Here is a 16045-nt window from a genome sequence, read left to right on the forward strand (position 1 = left end):
TTGATATATACCAGCAGTTACATTCTTTATAGATACACAGTTACACAGTGCTGGTGTTATTTGAATGAAAAGGTTCTTCACACCTGTTTGAATGCTTGGTGCCAGTTGATGGAACTGTTTGAGAAAGATTAGGAGGCATAGTCTTATTGGAGAAGGTGTGTCACTGGGGGTAGGATTTGAGGTTTCAAAAGCCCAGGTCATTCCCAGCTCACTAGCTCTCTGCCTTGATGTTGTTGCCTCCGCGTGTAAGCTCTCGGCTACTGCTTCAGTACCATGGCTGCCTGCCACTGTCATGCTTCCCGTCATGGGCAATGGGCTCTTCATATTAACAAAAAACTAAGAAATACCTTGGCAAATATTCTACCCGGCCAATATTTCAAACATACATCTGATACAGAATAAAAGCATTGAGAAGAGCACAACAGGTCCGTCACCTAAAAGTCTTGAGTACATTATTAGTTGCTACACTTGGAGATGGTTTGTGTTTGCACTTCAAGAGCTCCTTCCTATGTTCAACTCATCGCCAACTTGTTTGACATGCAGCCTTTTAAGATGGGGTTCTAGTATGTGGATATTGGGTCACTTAGGACATGTGCTCCAAAAATTTAAAGGAGTTTCCTTGGGACTCTAGAGCAATTTTCCCAAGAGCAAATTGTTGTGCAAGTCTCAGCCTGAGCCTTTAATGGCTTCCTGGCTTCCTGGCAAAATAATGCATACCTGCCACTGTAGTGTCAATCACCATGAGGCCTTTGTCAGTCCAAATTCATGAGCCTCCAGAAATGTGAGCTAAAGCAGCCTTACAAAATCAGCCAGGCTTAGATACTTCATTACAGTAATGTAGAAACGACTAGTAAGTGGCCTTTCTGCCACACCACTAAGTCCTAAAGCAACACATCAAGGAAGGCACTTTCAGTCAATTTTGATACTTACATGCTAGGTTCTTTCCTACTAGCCAGTATGGACTACTATTGATTTGAAGTGCTCTGTTAAAAATCAAGCTAGCACTAAATGGAAGAATTCTACCTATTCCTACTTAGGCAGTGATCATACATCTTGCTGTCTCACTATTCTTTCCACCCTCATAGTTTTAAGGTTGAGACAGAGAAACGGGAAACCTTTGATCTCAGGTATGCAATTTAGTTTGGTTAGGAACCCCCCCCCCCAAAAAAAAGAAGGACCAGCATGATCAGTTTCTCCTGGATGTAATAAAGCCAAGTAGAAGAGTTCTTACACTTTTCATTCAGGAATTCTGTTTCCCTAGCTGAAATACATCATTCTGAACTTTAAAGGGCCTTATTTATTGTTATTGGGGCTGGAAAGATGACTTGGCAGGTAAAAGCACTGGCCGTACTTGCTTCTCTCTACTTCTCAACTCATTAAACTAAAGAGCAAATAAAACTTCAAAAATGAGAAATGAAGAGCTTGAGATAAGTCAGCAACAAGGGTGAAAAAGTACAGGAAGGAGTTGACAGGATTTGCTAAAACAGAGTCTTGAGTGCTGTTAAGTTAGCCAAGTCTCACTCCATAATTCTCAAGAGGGATAAGGATGCCCATGACTTCCCTAACAATGATGCATAGGCTAAGATGTATGGCCACAGGAACTAAACACAGACATTCAAGATCCAGTTCATTGTGTACAACACCAAACATTTGAAAACCAGTGGTTTCTGTGAGTCACACCTACACAAGAAAGAGCTCCTTGAAGAAACAAGGCTTCACTATCCAGGTAGGGTGAGCAGTGAATAAGCCCAGAATATGGTCTGTTCCACATTTTTAAAGTGCTTAGAAACTGATACTAGAGCAGGAAAACAAGAGATTTACTATAGATAACAACCAAAGAAAGTCAGAATTTCTACCAGGCAGTGAGTGTCACAGCTTCACCTGTCAACCTAGAGTCACCTGGGAAGAAGGAGACTTCTTCATTCAAATGAAGAAATGCTCAGGTCAGGCTGGCTTGTGCCATGGCTGTCATGTATTTTCTTAACTGCTAATTGATGCAGGAAGATCCAGCCCATTGTGGGTGCCTCCATCACTGGGCAGGTTTGAGAAGGATGACTGAGCAAGCCCAGCAGCAGCATTTCTGAGGTTTCCATGTCAAGCTCCTGCTTTGGCTTCCTTCAACCATGGACTGTAACCTGTGAGTTAAATAAACGTTCTTTTCAAGGAGCTTTTGGTCACAGTGTTTGTCACAGCAAGAGAAGACTAAACTGGGACGTAGAAAATTAAGAGACTAGGCATGAGAAAAATCTCACAGTGGTGACACAACAACAAAGCAGTGGCAGCACAGTAATGCACAGCTTTAATCCCAGCACTCAGAAGACAGAGGCAGACCTGAGCTGGAGGCCAGTCTGGCCTATACAGTGAGTTCCAGACAGCCAGAGCTGCACACTGAGACCATCTTTAAAAAGAAAAGAAAAACCAAGCACCAAGGGGTCTAGTCTATTATTGAGCCCTGTCTTCCCATAAAACCATCAACCAGGGTTTTAGAGGGACCTTTCTATTAGGCATAATGCAAAACAAACAAACAAACAAACAGAGAAACACACTAGAAGCAAACTCAAAAGGTGGTTGACAAAGAATGTTTGTAGTATCTATCAAAAACAAATGTGCAGTATCTTTACTATACAAAGAACTCTTTAAAATTCAATACAAATAAGCACCAGTACTGATGTTTTAAAATGGGAAAAATCTCTAAACAACAACAAAAATCTCAAACACACCTCTTTGGTGTGACATATGAGGACAAGATATACCTATGTATACTCCTTTGAAATATAACTTGAATTATGAGGAGTTGAGAAAAAGCCTTTAAAATGCAAGAGACCTCAAAAGAATACAAATGTCAACCCGGAAAACAGAAGGAAAGTCCAACAGCTGAAATTTTGACCCCTACCCTAAAGACTTCACGACATTGATTTGTGGAAGTTGTGACTAGTTACTAGTTTCTTTGGTTTCCATCTTATATGTTAAAGGCCTTTGTCCAAATGTTCTCAATTGCCCAGTTATAATTTAGGATAAAACTGCATTCATGAAATAAGACAGGCTACAAAACAGTGATGGAGAAATGTACGGAAGGTATTTGCACTGGCAAAATGACTCAGCAGCTGCCCTTGACAAGACAGCAGTCGGAGCAGTCAGAGGATCTGTGTTGAATCCTCTGAACTCACGCAAAAGTCTAAGGAGAGAACAGACCCCAGAGCTGCCTCTGATCTCTACACATACCAGGGCATCACTCTCTCTAGAAATTTAAAATTCACATAAAAAAGATGGCTCTTAATTTAAGGCAGTACTCTCAATAATAATTAACATTTACTATGTATGAGAATTATGTATGAGATAATCTAGATACTTTGAATATAACAGTTTACCCCCTGCATGCTCTGAATTCAGTTTTGACACCTTAAAGATAAAAGCAGACAGGCTAAAAACATGGTTATAGTTAGGAATTGGCCCCAAGAGGCCTTCACCACAACCTGACACAGTGTCTTCAGTCTCTCAGGAAGTAGGACCAAAGTCAAAGAAGATAGATAACAAAATAAGATCAGTTTAGGTGCTCTACTATCCGATTCAAATAGAACCACAGAACTGAAGAGGAAATCCAGCATGTTTTCTGAACTGTAGTTAATCAGTATACAGAATGAAAGACTGTAAAAAATAAAACAGCCATGCCAAAGTATATTACTGTGAAGAAAAAAAAGCAATAGAGATTTTAAAAAAGGAAATGAAGAAAAAAAAACCCTAAAACTAGAATGTTCAAGTTTAAAAGACACACAAAGTAAACCATCTAACCCAGGTGTTAGCATTCCTTCTAGGCTCTGCCCAACAGTAATAGCCAGGTAGGCCTGACTTGCTTATAACAGGGACTGGTTGGCCCCTCCTAGCTCTCTTGGCTCCTTCTCTCTGACTCTCTTCTCTCCTTAATCTCTCCCCCTCCTCCCCCTTCCCTTTTTCTCTCTCCCCCTCCTCCCCCTTCCCTCTCTCTCTCTCCCCCTCCTCCCCCTTCCCTCTTTCTCTCTCTCCCTCCTCCCCCTTCCCTCTTTCTCTCTCTCCCTCCTCTCCCCTGCTCTCTCCACATGTTCCTTGCTTACCTGCCCCCATCCTTCTTTGTCCCCTCTTTCTCTGCCTCTACTCCCTTCTCAACTTCTCTTCCCACACCCCCAAATAAACTCTTCTATACTATATTCTTCATGTCGCTGGCACCTCAGGGGGAGGTGCCTCAGCATGGGCCTACAGAGGTACTCTTCCCACCTCACCATACCTCGATTTACAAAACATGTCCTGTACTTTATATAAATCACAACATCAGGCCTTTTGATTTTAGGTAGAGATAAGTTTAACCACTTTTCAGAATCTCAATGGCATTAGTCTTTTCAACAAAGCTGGAAGCTAGAAGACAAGTCAAACTGTAACTTCAAAATTCTAAGATGGCATTTCACCTAAGATGTATGAAAAGTATTACGTTCTTCCACTTGATTGAAACACACAGCTTTTGCTTCAGACAGGACCTTTTTGGTCTATTTTCAAGACGCTTCCAGAGCATTAAGTCCTCTAAATCAAAGGAGCAAAGAATACTCCTTTAAGAATGAGAATCTTTGATGAAAAACCATGTTGCTTACAAGAAGCAATGAAGCTAGAAATGGAAAGTGAAAGGAAGGTGTTTAGTTTTGAACCCCCATACAAGGGACTTGGGTACATTTTTTACACATCAAAGCAGACCTTGCCTCCAGGTTCTCCCAACATCCCTCAGTTCCTACCTGGCAAATCCTACCCCCAACCCTGAGCTTTCACCCTTCTCCCAGAGGCTCTTCCCTAATATAATCCAGACATTTTGGTTTTAGCTCCTCCTCTCCTTCTCTCTCAGCATGAACATTCATTCACCCAGTCACCCAGTCTTTCTCCCCAACCCCCGCAGCAACTTCCCTGGCTGTGGTCCTGTGAACATGCCATGAAAGCAGCTTCCCAATAAACTTGCCTTTAATGTATTCTAATCTGACTTGAATTGGCTCATTTCACCAGCACAGAAATAACCTATCAGAGGGAGGTCTCAAAATTATTCATAGCCTAATGCAGTTATTAACTGAGATACAGCGTGGAAGTACTTACAGAACTTTTTAGAAGGAAAAACTAAAAATTAAAAAAAATATATGTATCTTCAAATATTCAAAGATTCAGGACCCAAAAGATAAAGACACAAAAATCCACGAACGAAAAAGCAAGTAATGGTTAAAAGTATGTATGTAACCATACTTCCCAATGTCTCTGTATAACTCCTTTCTAAATGTTACCCCCCAATATTCTGCCATAAACAACTGTGAATTAAGACCGTCACCAAAAGCTTCATAAGGTCTTGTCTTTCTACAGTAATCTTTCTTAAAATATTACTTCTCCACAGTAAATTTAATCATACCCACTTTTGTGTTTTTTCCTGGACTTCAATAATACTTCAAATATCACAGCAGAGCCAGAGTGTTTACTACATATCATCCTCTTAGTTTACTAGTCTGGTAAAACTTAATTGTGAAGCCCAAAAGTATTTATGCTAAAGGTCTTTGGTTCGATCCCAAAGGGAAGGATCTGACTGCTCCTCCGTATAAGAGAAAAAGTCTATTGTCCTTAAAGGAGAGCACAGCCAGAGGCCGGCAGGGAGAGAATCCAGAGTCCTGTCCTGAGCCATGTGAGGAGAGAGAGCAAAAGAGTGAGTATGGAAACCAGGTACAGCATCCAGGAGGCCAAAGGTACAAACAGGGAGGGCGACCAGAAAGTCTGGATTACATAAGGAAAGGTCTCTGGGAAGCTGCACGGTTCAGGGTAAAGAGCTGGGGGCAGTGGCCATTGTAGGCCAGGTCCTTTTTGATGTGTTAAGTAGGTACCTCAGGTGTTTGTTCCAGTCTGAGACATAATGTGGGTACAAACACTAGTGTGCTACAAGCTGTGATGATGAAAATGTTGATAGCACAGTGGCATCCAGATGAGGACTAAAAAGAATATAAACAAGTGCCTAAAGCACAGTATTCAACTAACAGTGGTTTCTCTTTTCTCCTAGAAACCAACCAATGACAAGTAAAGGATGCTCAGTCTTAGCCTTGTGAATATTTCAACAGAAAAGGTAACAGAGATGTCCCCTCCCCCAAAACAAAGGCATCCGTCAGAACCTATTGCAGAATGGCAGGGAAGGTAAGTTCTCAGGCCCTGTTCTTACCATTTGTGCTGTCAAGGGTCCAGCAAAATAAAGCAAGCCCTTTACCAGTGATGCAAAGTCCTGGTGTCCAGTCCTTGGTGTGAGTTACATATCAATGCACTATACCACAAAGGCAGTGAGTTATGCAGATGCAATGTGATTAACCATAGCAGGTCCTAGCTCACCCAGGCAATATTTTCTTCAAACCAGAGTCCAGGCAGCAGGGGAAAAAAGGCAGCCCAGGTTCAACATTGGGCTGGCTGTGTGTGTGGATGGCACTGACCCAGGCTTGCAGGTTCTCATATTTTAACAATGTTTTAATTGGCTAATAATTTTTAGAAGGAAATAATAAATAGGCTTGCTCTAATATATATGAATTGAATATAAAAACAGAACAAATTAGTGATAATGTGTTTGCAAGACTTTTTACAAAGTAATCTCCATTAGCTATACCAGGAAATATAGACTCCAAATATGGCAGCTGTCTTCTCCCATCTTCAGTAATGGAAAATAAAGAGAATGAATATAGGTCCAACTGAAAAGAAATCCAAAGTAGCAGAACTCAGCCCTGCTTCTGGCTTGCTGCATCTTGGCTCCTGTTGTGCGCAATCATTACCGCACACACATGCCATCTGTCTCTGAACTCGGCTTTTCATATTATTTCCCATTATTATCTTAATACAAATTTAGTGAAGCTATTTCATCAAGTCACCTCGATATATAAATATATATATATATATTTATATATATATTTATATATAATAAAAATATAAATATATTTATATATCAAGTCACCTTTATATATAAATATATATTTATATATATATATTTATATATAATAAAAATATAAATAAATATACTTTGTTTTCTGATATTTGTTAGAAACCATTTCCATCTCTTCAAGTTTAGATCAAGTTTTATCACAATCTCTCAAGATCTAAAACCCCAAACACCTCCATTGGCCTGTGAGACCAGAGTTATTCCAGGCACTGGTCTGCCACCCCTATCTGCATGCATGAATGAATGCCTTTAAACAAGTCATTTCAGTTGCAGTAAAACCACCAAGCTTGCATGAGTGCTGTAAAGACTGAGATAAGACCACTGACTGCCTTAGAATAGCCTTAAGCCTGTACCAACAGCCTGCTAACCACCACACCCTATGTAGAGAACTAACCCTCATAGGAACTTCTTCCCTATTATCCCCTCAACATCTGCTTCAAAAGGAGAGTGCCTGTGCCCTTTCTAGGTCACTGTGTCAGCTCCTGAACCTGACCATGACACTAACTGGTTAGCAGCATTTTTCCATGGTACATAAGGCTGTTTTGATTTATTTCCGACCGTGGTGGCCCTTTCCGCATTTGTGCATCGTTCCAGGAACTGATGCAGTTAATTACAATATTAAATTTTACTTAGTCTCCTATTTTATGTTTGTAAAGTATAATTTAAACATAACTAAGAACAGATAAAAATTGCTTTATTCATATATGCTAGGTATGTAGTAGCTCTGAAACCTGCCAGAAATCTGCTGAATGTGGCATTTAATATGTTTAAACTTACTGTGATTGCCCCAAGGTCCCCAAAAAGAGAAGGACACAATGACAAAGGGCACAACCTGGATTGTGGTACGTTAACTACTGGGCATAACTGTGCCAATGCTTGCCTGCTGCCAGGGCCTGATTTAAACTGAACAGAGGACACTAGAGAATTGGTTGCCACATGTTGCTTAAGACAAGGTGAGGTGCTCTCTCCCAAGTTCTTCCTCCACAGGAAGGCCTGTTAGATTTGTGGGGCCTGGTAGCTGAAGACTGACTCTGCCCTGGGACCTGTGTCCCCAACAAAGCCATTGACAACACAGGAACCTAGTGGGGTGACTATCTGGGTAATGGGTAAGTCTGTCATCTTAAATGACTCATAGGCCATTTACAGTATAGTTTATCCTTCTCAAGTCTCTGACTACATAGCCAGCCAAGTTGCCTGTAGCTTAGCAGCTAAACCACAGGCAACAGCTCCTTCCCTGAAGGTAATCCACCACTGTGTTAGTTTACTAGTCAATTCACTAGTGAGTGAGTGAGAGAGAGAGAGAGAGAGACAGAGACAGAGACAGAGACAGACAGACTGACTGACTGCTAGGTCTCTTATTTAAAAAGGCAAACAGTTTTGCCTTACAAGCTTTGTGTTAAATGACTGCTCTCAATAATCAGCCACCTGTGTCTCATGGTAAAATACTGGACAGAAAAACTTTATGTAAGGTCTGAGGATATGAAAGCTTCTCCAACAGTGTTTGAAAGTCTGCGAAAGTCATTGAGGTTGGACATGCAAGTGGTGAAGTCTAGTTAGAGGATGTGAAAAAAAACTTAGATGATAGAAAAATGATTTCAGATGGAAAATGTTTTAAGATTTGTAAATTCAGGTTAATGTTGGAGAGTCTAAAAAGGTGTTTTAAGGTTGGAAATGCAAGTTATAAAAATTGGAGGGTCTAAGAAGGTATTATAAGGTATATAACTGCAACTTGTAGAGACATAAAATGATTTAAGGTATATAAAGAGGAGTTCATTACCCCTTCCCCCATGATACTGTACTAAGATTTCAAAGTTCAGAATTTTAACACCGACATTAACCATGGAATTCTGATAAGCTAGTGGAACACTGGCTGCTTACAATTCAGTCACAAACTCAAGACTTTAAATTCCCTTTGGTTGTCTCCTAAATACAGATTCAAAGGTGCTTCTTATTACGCTAAAAACATCTCTGTTCAAACTGTGTATCCAGCCCTCTGACTGAGAAAAGAATGTTCCATGCCTTTCAATCCAAACCTAATAGCTTTTACTTAGCCCCAACAGGACAAGTCTACTTCTGTTGTCTAAACAGATAGCTGTTAACTACATTTTCTACTAATGTACATTCTTTTGTAAACTATAATTCACAAAAACTTCAGGGAATCAAAAAGTCATTAAGACTTGGAGCCACCTGCCACAAATCAAACAGACTCCAGGTGAGTACACCCGCCTGCTCTTGAAAATGGGATTTTTTTCCTTGGTCTTAGGATTCCTTACCTTATCCAATTACTAGACACTTTTAACTTGTGCCCCTAGTCTGTGTTTGAGCAGATTTTCACTTGGCTGAGACTCCATTAAGGGAACATGGGAGGACTGAAAGCTGCTGAGCTCTGGACTTAATGAAATGAAAGCGGATGTGATTGCTTCCTGTCTTCCAGCTGGATCAGCCAATCAGATGCTTCTGATAAATACCCATTGCCCAGCCTTGGTCTATCATTTCAGCCTTCTGGTCCACAATGACAACTGTCCTAATGTCAGTAGTAGTTGTTCCAGAAGAGGATATGATGTTCACTGTCCTACCTAATAGGCTTAAATGTTAAGTCAAAAAGGAGCCCCCTCCCCCCCCACACACACAACAACCTCCGGGGCCAAGCTGAAAGATCAATACTTGGATTCACCACTCTCATATCAAGTTATTCCTGATGGAAGACCAGATGACCCAACATCAGATGGAAAGCCTCTTGGCACCCTGAAGACCCATTAATGCTAACACTCAAAGCCCAATGTTTCCTTAGTACTCTCATTCTTAGTCCGACTATTTCTACCCCCATTTGCTAGTTAATTTCAGTCCCCTTTCTCATGGTCCCCTGGATCCCTACCCTAGTATCAGCAATGACAGAACCATTAGTCTCTCTACTCCTTGCCCTGACTTGTGGGTCCTGCCCAAAACTCCCTCCTCTGGTTTGTCCAGGCCCACATTTTGGCAGTAAAACTTATACTATCCCCTTGGCCAATGACTCGGACCTTGAGAAAACTGACAAATCAAGAATTTGATTCAGTTACAACTCGGGGGTTGGGGGTAGGGGGACACAAAGAGCCCAGAATAATTCCAGGCATTGGTCTGTCACCCCATCTTACTGCATGGTCTGTCACCCCATCTTACTGCATGCATGTCCACCAACCCTGTATTCTTTACTGTTGTGGTAAAACCACTAGACCTGCAGGAGCCCCAGAAGGCTGCTTCTGAATAGCCTTGAGCCTGTTCCATCCTGCTATCCAACATACCCTGGGCTCAAGAAAAACACTCCATTTATGAAGTCCTTCTGTATTATCCCCTAAACGTCTGCCTGTGGGCTCATGTTTCAAAAAGAAGACTGCTTGCATCCTTTCAAGGTTCTTGTGTCAGCTCTGGGCCTGACCATGACCTTAACCAATCAGAAGCATTCCCCACCCCACCAGTGAATAAAGTTGCCTTTGGTTTATTTCTGACTTTGCTGGGTCCTTTTCCCACCATTTTCACACCCGTGACCCAAGCAGCCTGCATATTCACCCTACGTGACATCACTGCTTCTATACAGATCTTCTCTCAAGTGTGACACCTGAATCACCTTTGCTTCAATTCTACAGAGGTAATAGCAGCAAAATTAAGAGGCAGAACAAAGAACTCTAATTATGGCTAATCATAATCACAAGCAGTCAAGTCCTAAACAGCTCACAATTTTCCAAACTTATTTAAAAGGAAAAACTGTTCCAAATATACCAATAAGAAGAAAACCTAATCAATTCCTGTAAGCAAACAAGTTTTATAATGCACAGCTAAAGTTCTGAAAAGTCTACCTGAGAAAACAGCCATTTCAGCTGCTCGGGAGACCTATTAAATGGCAGGCATGTGTAGGATTAGCTATTAAGAAAAAATTCTCCCAGAAATGCAAGATAAATAACCTCCTAAGCTGGAACAAGGCACAGATCACCTGTTCTTTCTAAACTACCCTGATTTTCTAGCAGGAATAACTTCAGCTCAAGAGGTCAATGAAGAAAACAGTAAATGAACCCTAACAGCCACTTCTGTCAAGAACAAAATATGTGAAATGAAAACACCAGAGCAGGGAAGAGCCGACTGCACAAGTAGCAAAATACATTCCAAAACAAGGTTGCTTGCTACATTGTAACCTTGTTCAGCAAGTACTTTAAATCTAAAGACAAGATTCGCTAATGAATCATCTGAAGCAGTCGTGAAGGAATATACATAACTCATGTCAACAGAGAATGCTGCATAACAGAGATTCTTGGAAAATGTATTTTATGTGGGTCCAAGTTTTAAGCCCGTTAAGGAAAGTCAATGTTTTCTATTGTCTGCCTGTGTCTGGTAAGTCTTTCTTCATTCTTTTTTTCAGGTAGTCTTTACAAAATTATTACTTTTGAAGATAATGGAAACAGGAAATGAATGAAGCAAAGTTTAGGTGACCTATTTTGAATAGTCCAAAAGTCATTAGTACTACTTTTTCACACACAGTAAGCCTCAAATATCTGAGTGAAAGGTCATCCAAAGAATTGCTGGTTTAGACTGAAGGATACTGAAAGGATTCACTAAATGTCTTACAATAGCTTTTTTTAAAAAAATAAATCTTCCAGTTTTATGTAAGTTTCTGTTTTTAAACAACAATCAAACCCCAGAGCTTCTTCCTCCTTCAGGGCATACAGGCTCCTCCCACTGTGGTACAATCACCTTGAGACCTTTACCAGAGAGGCAAACAGATGGGGCTTCAGAGTCTTGGATTTGCAGCCGTTCAAACTGGACTAAACAACATATTCCTCCTCTTTAGAATGTATCCAATTTTTGTTACAGGACTCAGGCAACAGGAGCATGTGCAAAAGATAGCAAATCAGAACATATAAGGGATTAATGTAATTACAATCCAGAATACTATCCACTGTCACCATTATTTATACTTTTTGGCTTAAAACAACACTCTAAATCTGTACCAGCCATGGCTAAAGCTCTCCTCTTTTAAGCCCGATGTCCCAGAATAATCTGCTTTCTTAATATAAATATTACCAATTATTTTCAGTTTCAGAAAATATGTGACCAAAGACCAACAGCAAGTCCAGAATCAGAGTACCAAGCTGAGCACAGGCCGCTGGGCTCTAACTGTTTTGTTACTTTTGTTTCTGTCTAACTCCCATAAGTATCAGATCCCTATCAAATAAATATCTGCTGAAGATTCTGCTGAAATTATCTCAAATCTTGAGTCTCTTAAAAAATAAACTATTGCTTTTAACATAATGTGACCAGGTAATAAATTCAGTAGATTTAAATTTTTTCAAGAACCACAGGGGCAATTACAGCTTTATTTAAACCGACCAAATGACTTTAAGACTTCAAAAATATTAAGTAATTCTAACTAAGAAGACAGTGATCTTGAAGCATATCTTGTTTCACAGCAAAATACCATTTCCTTCATAGAGCTATGCCAAAGCAAGGTGTTCAGTATTGCTGAGTGAACAAACGCCCTCTCCAGAGTACCCTTCCACCTTGCTCAGACTGGAAGCAATGCACTCTTTTGAATGTATCTCCCATTAACAAAAGCAGCTCTGAAAAGATAACTGACATTTTACATGGTGTTCAGTGTTCATCACGAATTTTCTCGCAGATGGAGTTTTACCATGCTGTCCACTATCAAGATACATCCTGAATCAAAAGCAACAAAAGATGTACAATTTATGTTTCTAGATACTTTCCTACTGGAGGAAGTGGGGGGATGACAGACACTGCAGGACCACACAGAAAAAAAAATTCCAAGCCTTGTACTTTCTTAATGTAAATGTTAACTATTTGATGGTCAATAACTGGTGGCTTATACTGAAGTTTAAAGATAAACCATGTATTAAATGATTTCACATTCCACTCACCTACAGGAATGTGAGGTCTTGAGAAAGCAACGTACCAAGGCAAGCAATCTCCTGGTAAATATCTGTAGTATGAACCTTCCCCAGCTTATAAAAATATAGCTGTTTCTATCAAAATGGGAACATAGGAAACTTTACAGTGTACTCTTAGAGAGTTTAACACCATTACCAGTGACGACCAACTATACTTCCTAACACACATGTACTTACATCTGACAAAAGCTGTTAGCTATCTCTCCCACAGGGACTAACCTCTGGAACCTACTGGTATGTGTTAATTACCTTCCTAGAGAGACTGCTCTTCTGGGAATTTACACCACTATACTGTACTGGCTGGTGGTTTCTTGTTTATGTGTTTTGCCTCTTGGGTCCCCAAACTCAAACAGAAGAATAAAATATACCATCACTGTAATAACCATAAGGACATGTGACCCTTAGCATCTCAGTCTCCTCACTCTATCTCCCTCCAAGTTTCTTGTAAGGGAAACGAACTTGGGGTAACAATTTGTTTTTGCACAGCAACTGTGTCAAGGACAACCTTTACTTGCAAATGGCTGGATAAAGAATAATGTGAATTTCAGTACACACTGGTAGTTTTACTCTTTCATTTATTTATTTTCTATGGCTCACTTATCAGAGAGAAAAAGGAGACAGCCTAAAACAGTTGTTATGAAGCATTCTCCTGGAGATCTGTATCCTTGTACAAATTATTAGCTGCACAGAATTCCTGTTTCCAAAAGGGGAACTAGGAAAATTTCTTCAAAAAAGGTTTGCTTATGGCACGACTGTGAGTTACAGTGACTGTGACTAAAAGGTCCCCAGTGTCAGCAAGGCTGAGGACAAGGGTGCAGTCAGGCCTGGGGTACAGTGAGTGCTTCACACGGTACTGCCTTTGCCCTCCTGAGTAGTCATATTTAACCATTTTTTCTTGACAGCCATGGCCACCCTAAATTTAACCATAATTATCCACTGGAGTATCACTACAGGCACCTGCTACCCACCAGAGTACTAGTACAGTTATCTGCTACCTCCTGGGCTACTACTATAGGTGTCTGCTATCTGCTGAAATACCACTGGAGATCTTTGCTACCAAGACTGCTCCCCTCACCCACAAATTTGTTCTCATTTCTCCCGTGTGGCACATACACACTCTTTGTTCATTGTATAAAGACTTCCTTTATACATTTACTCCTTAACTCTAATCTACATTTACATTTTTAAATGATTTTATTTTTTTAAGTTATGTACATAGGTATTTTTGCATGCCTGTATGTCTTTGTGAGGGTATCAGATCCCCTGGGACTGGAGGGACAAATAGTCGTGAGCTGCCATGTGAGTGCTGAGAATTGAACCTGGATCCTCTGGAAGAGCAGCCAGCGCTCTTAACTGCTGAGCCATCTCTCCAGTGTAACATATTTAAACATATTTACATACTCAACTTCCTAATCAACACAACTTAGTATTTAATTTCAAGATTACTAAGTACCAGTCTGAACTGCTTAATAACATAGCATATTACTAAATTCTTGACTTCCTGTTTTAAAAGTCTGTCTGTCTGTCTGTCTGTCTGTCTGTCTGTCTCTCTCTCTCTCTCTCTCTCTCTCTCTCTCTCTCTCTCTCTCTCTCTCTCTCTCTCTCTCTCTCTCTCTCTCTCGTTAAATCCAATAACCAGCATGGTGGACAAAAACAAATCCCTAACTAACCATTGCTTGGGTTCTCTGAACACTTGACAATGAACAGTTCAAAAGCAGGCCAGCAGCAGGTTTGAGGGGAATCTGTTTGAACTTTCCAGGAATTGTTTCTCAGAACTGAGTGCCATTTAATTCTCTGCTGTACTTGCTAACAAAGCAATCACGTATTGAGTTGGTAAATAAATGATGAGCTACAGAAAATCTGAAACACTTTCTTATTCCTAAAAGAATCACGGGGGCTGGGGGGAGCGCGGCCGAAAATGAAAATTGTAATTCTTTTATATCATGTTAACATCTTTTAGGAAATTATTTCAAGAAGCATAGATTATTCACTTTGTTGAGAAAAGAGAAAATATTAAGTATGATTATATTACTAACAATTTATTAGAGTTAAACATTTTTAAAGAATAATTTAACTCAAAACCTCCAGTGTCATCATTTTCAAATTTCTATACATGTTAACATATTCTTATGCTGACTCAAGCTAAAAAATGTCCTTTAGTATGTAAGACACCGTGTTCATATCTGTGGCTCATATTGTAAATATTCATGTTTGAGTACGGGGGTAAAATGATGACATATCAGAAAATTGGCTTAAAATAATTTATAGAAAAGCAATGAAGCAAATGTAGGGAAATAAAATGGGTGTAGACTGTATATGACATGAAGCTTATTTGTACAGTATATGTTTTATACTTCAGATTATGTTTTAAAACTTTTCTAATAAAATTTCTAAAAAATTCTTAGTAAATTTGTCAGTTCTTTCAATAAATATGAAAAACCAACTCAACTGGTGTTAAAAATGAACTCAGAAACTATTCAGATTCTACTTACAAAATTTACAAGTTTAAAATAAGTTTCCATTACAGGCTGTACAGGCACAACTACTCCCATTGCTAAATAAAATTTGATAACCACAACCTCCATAGAAACAATCTTCAAATCTGCAAGTGCACACAGCTACAAATGCACACAGCTATAAGTGCACACAGCTGCAAGTGCACACAGCTGCAAGTGCACATATGTGTGGCTCAGAGAGCAAATCCTAGGAACGTATCCAGGATGGCAGTTTCCCAAGTTTCAATGTGTGGAGAATTCATCTTGAGAGCCTAACTTCAGTTTCCTGGATCAATCTCCAGAGATTCTGACTGAAAAGGGTGGGGGGAGGCAGGTTGGGTGGGGGGCAGTCAATGTTTCTTCATTTCTAAAATGTTCAAAATATTTTGAGAAATATTGTCCTAAAGAAGTGTGGGTGTGAATGCACCACAATACATGCTAACAAATTAGTGACCCAGCAATAGCTTTTTTAGTAGCACAATGGAAACAGATGCCCAATTATGAAATGATTAGATGAACTCTGATATTTTCATCATTCCAGAACACTGTCAGATTAACTTCTGTGACCAGAAGTGGTTGTTTAAAGAGAAGCAACAATGAAAGACAACATGGAAAAGAAATTGTAAATATAAAAAAGCATCTCATGATAGGCAATC

At 39.9% G+C, this 16045-nt stretch overlaps 1 protein-coding gene across 2 annotated transcripts in view; it reads right to left on the bottom strand.

Moving 5' to 3' along the window:
• Window positions 1–16045, bottom strand: part of ZNRF2 (zinc and ring finger 2) — a 63350-nt gene that overhangs the window by 24468 nt on the left and 22837 nt on the right. The window lies entirely within an intron of this gene.

This window comes from Micromys minutus (assembly GCF_963924665.1).
Source record: "Micromys minutus genome assembly, chromosome: 18".
NCBI lineage: Eukaryota > Metazoa > Chordata > Mammalia > Rodentia > Muridae > Micromys > Micromys minutus.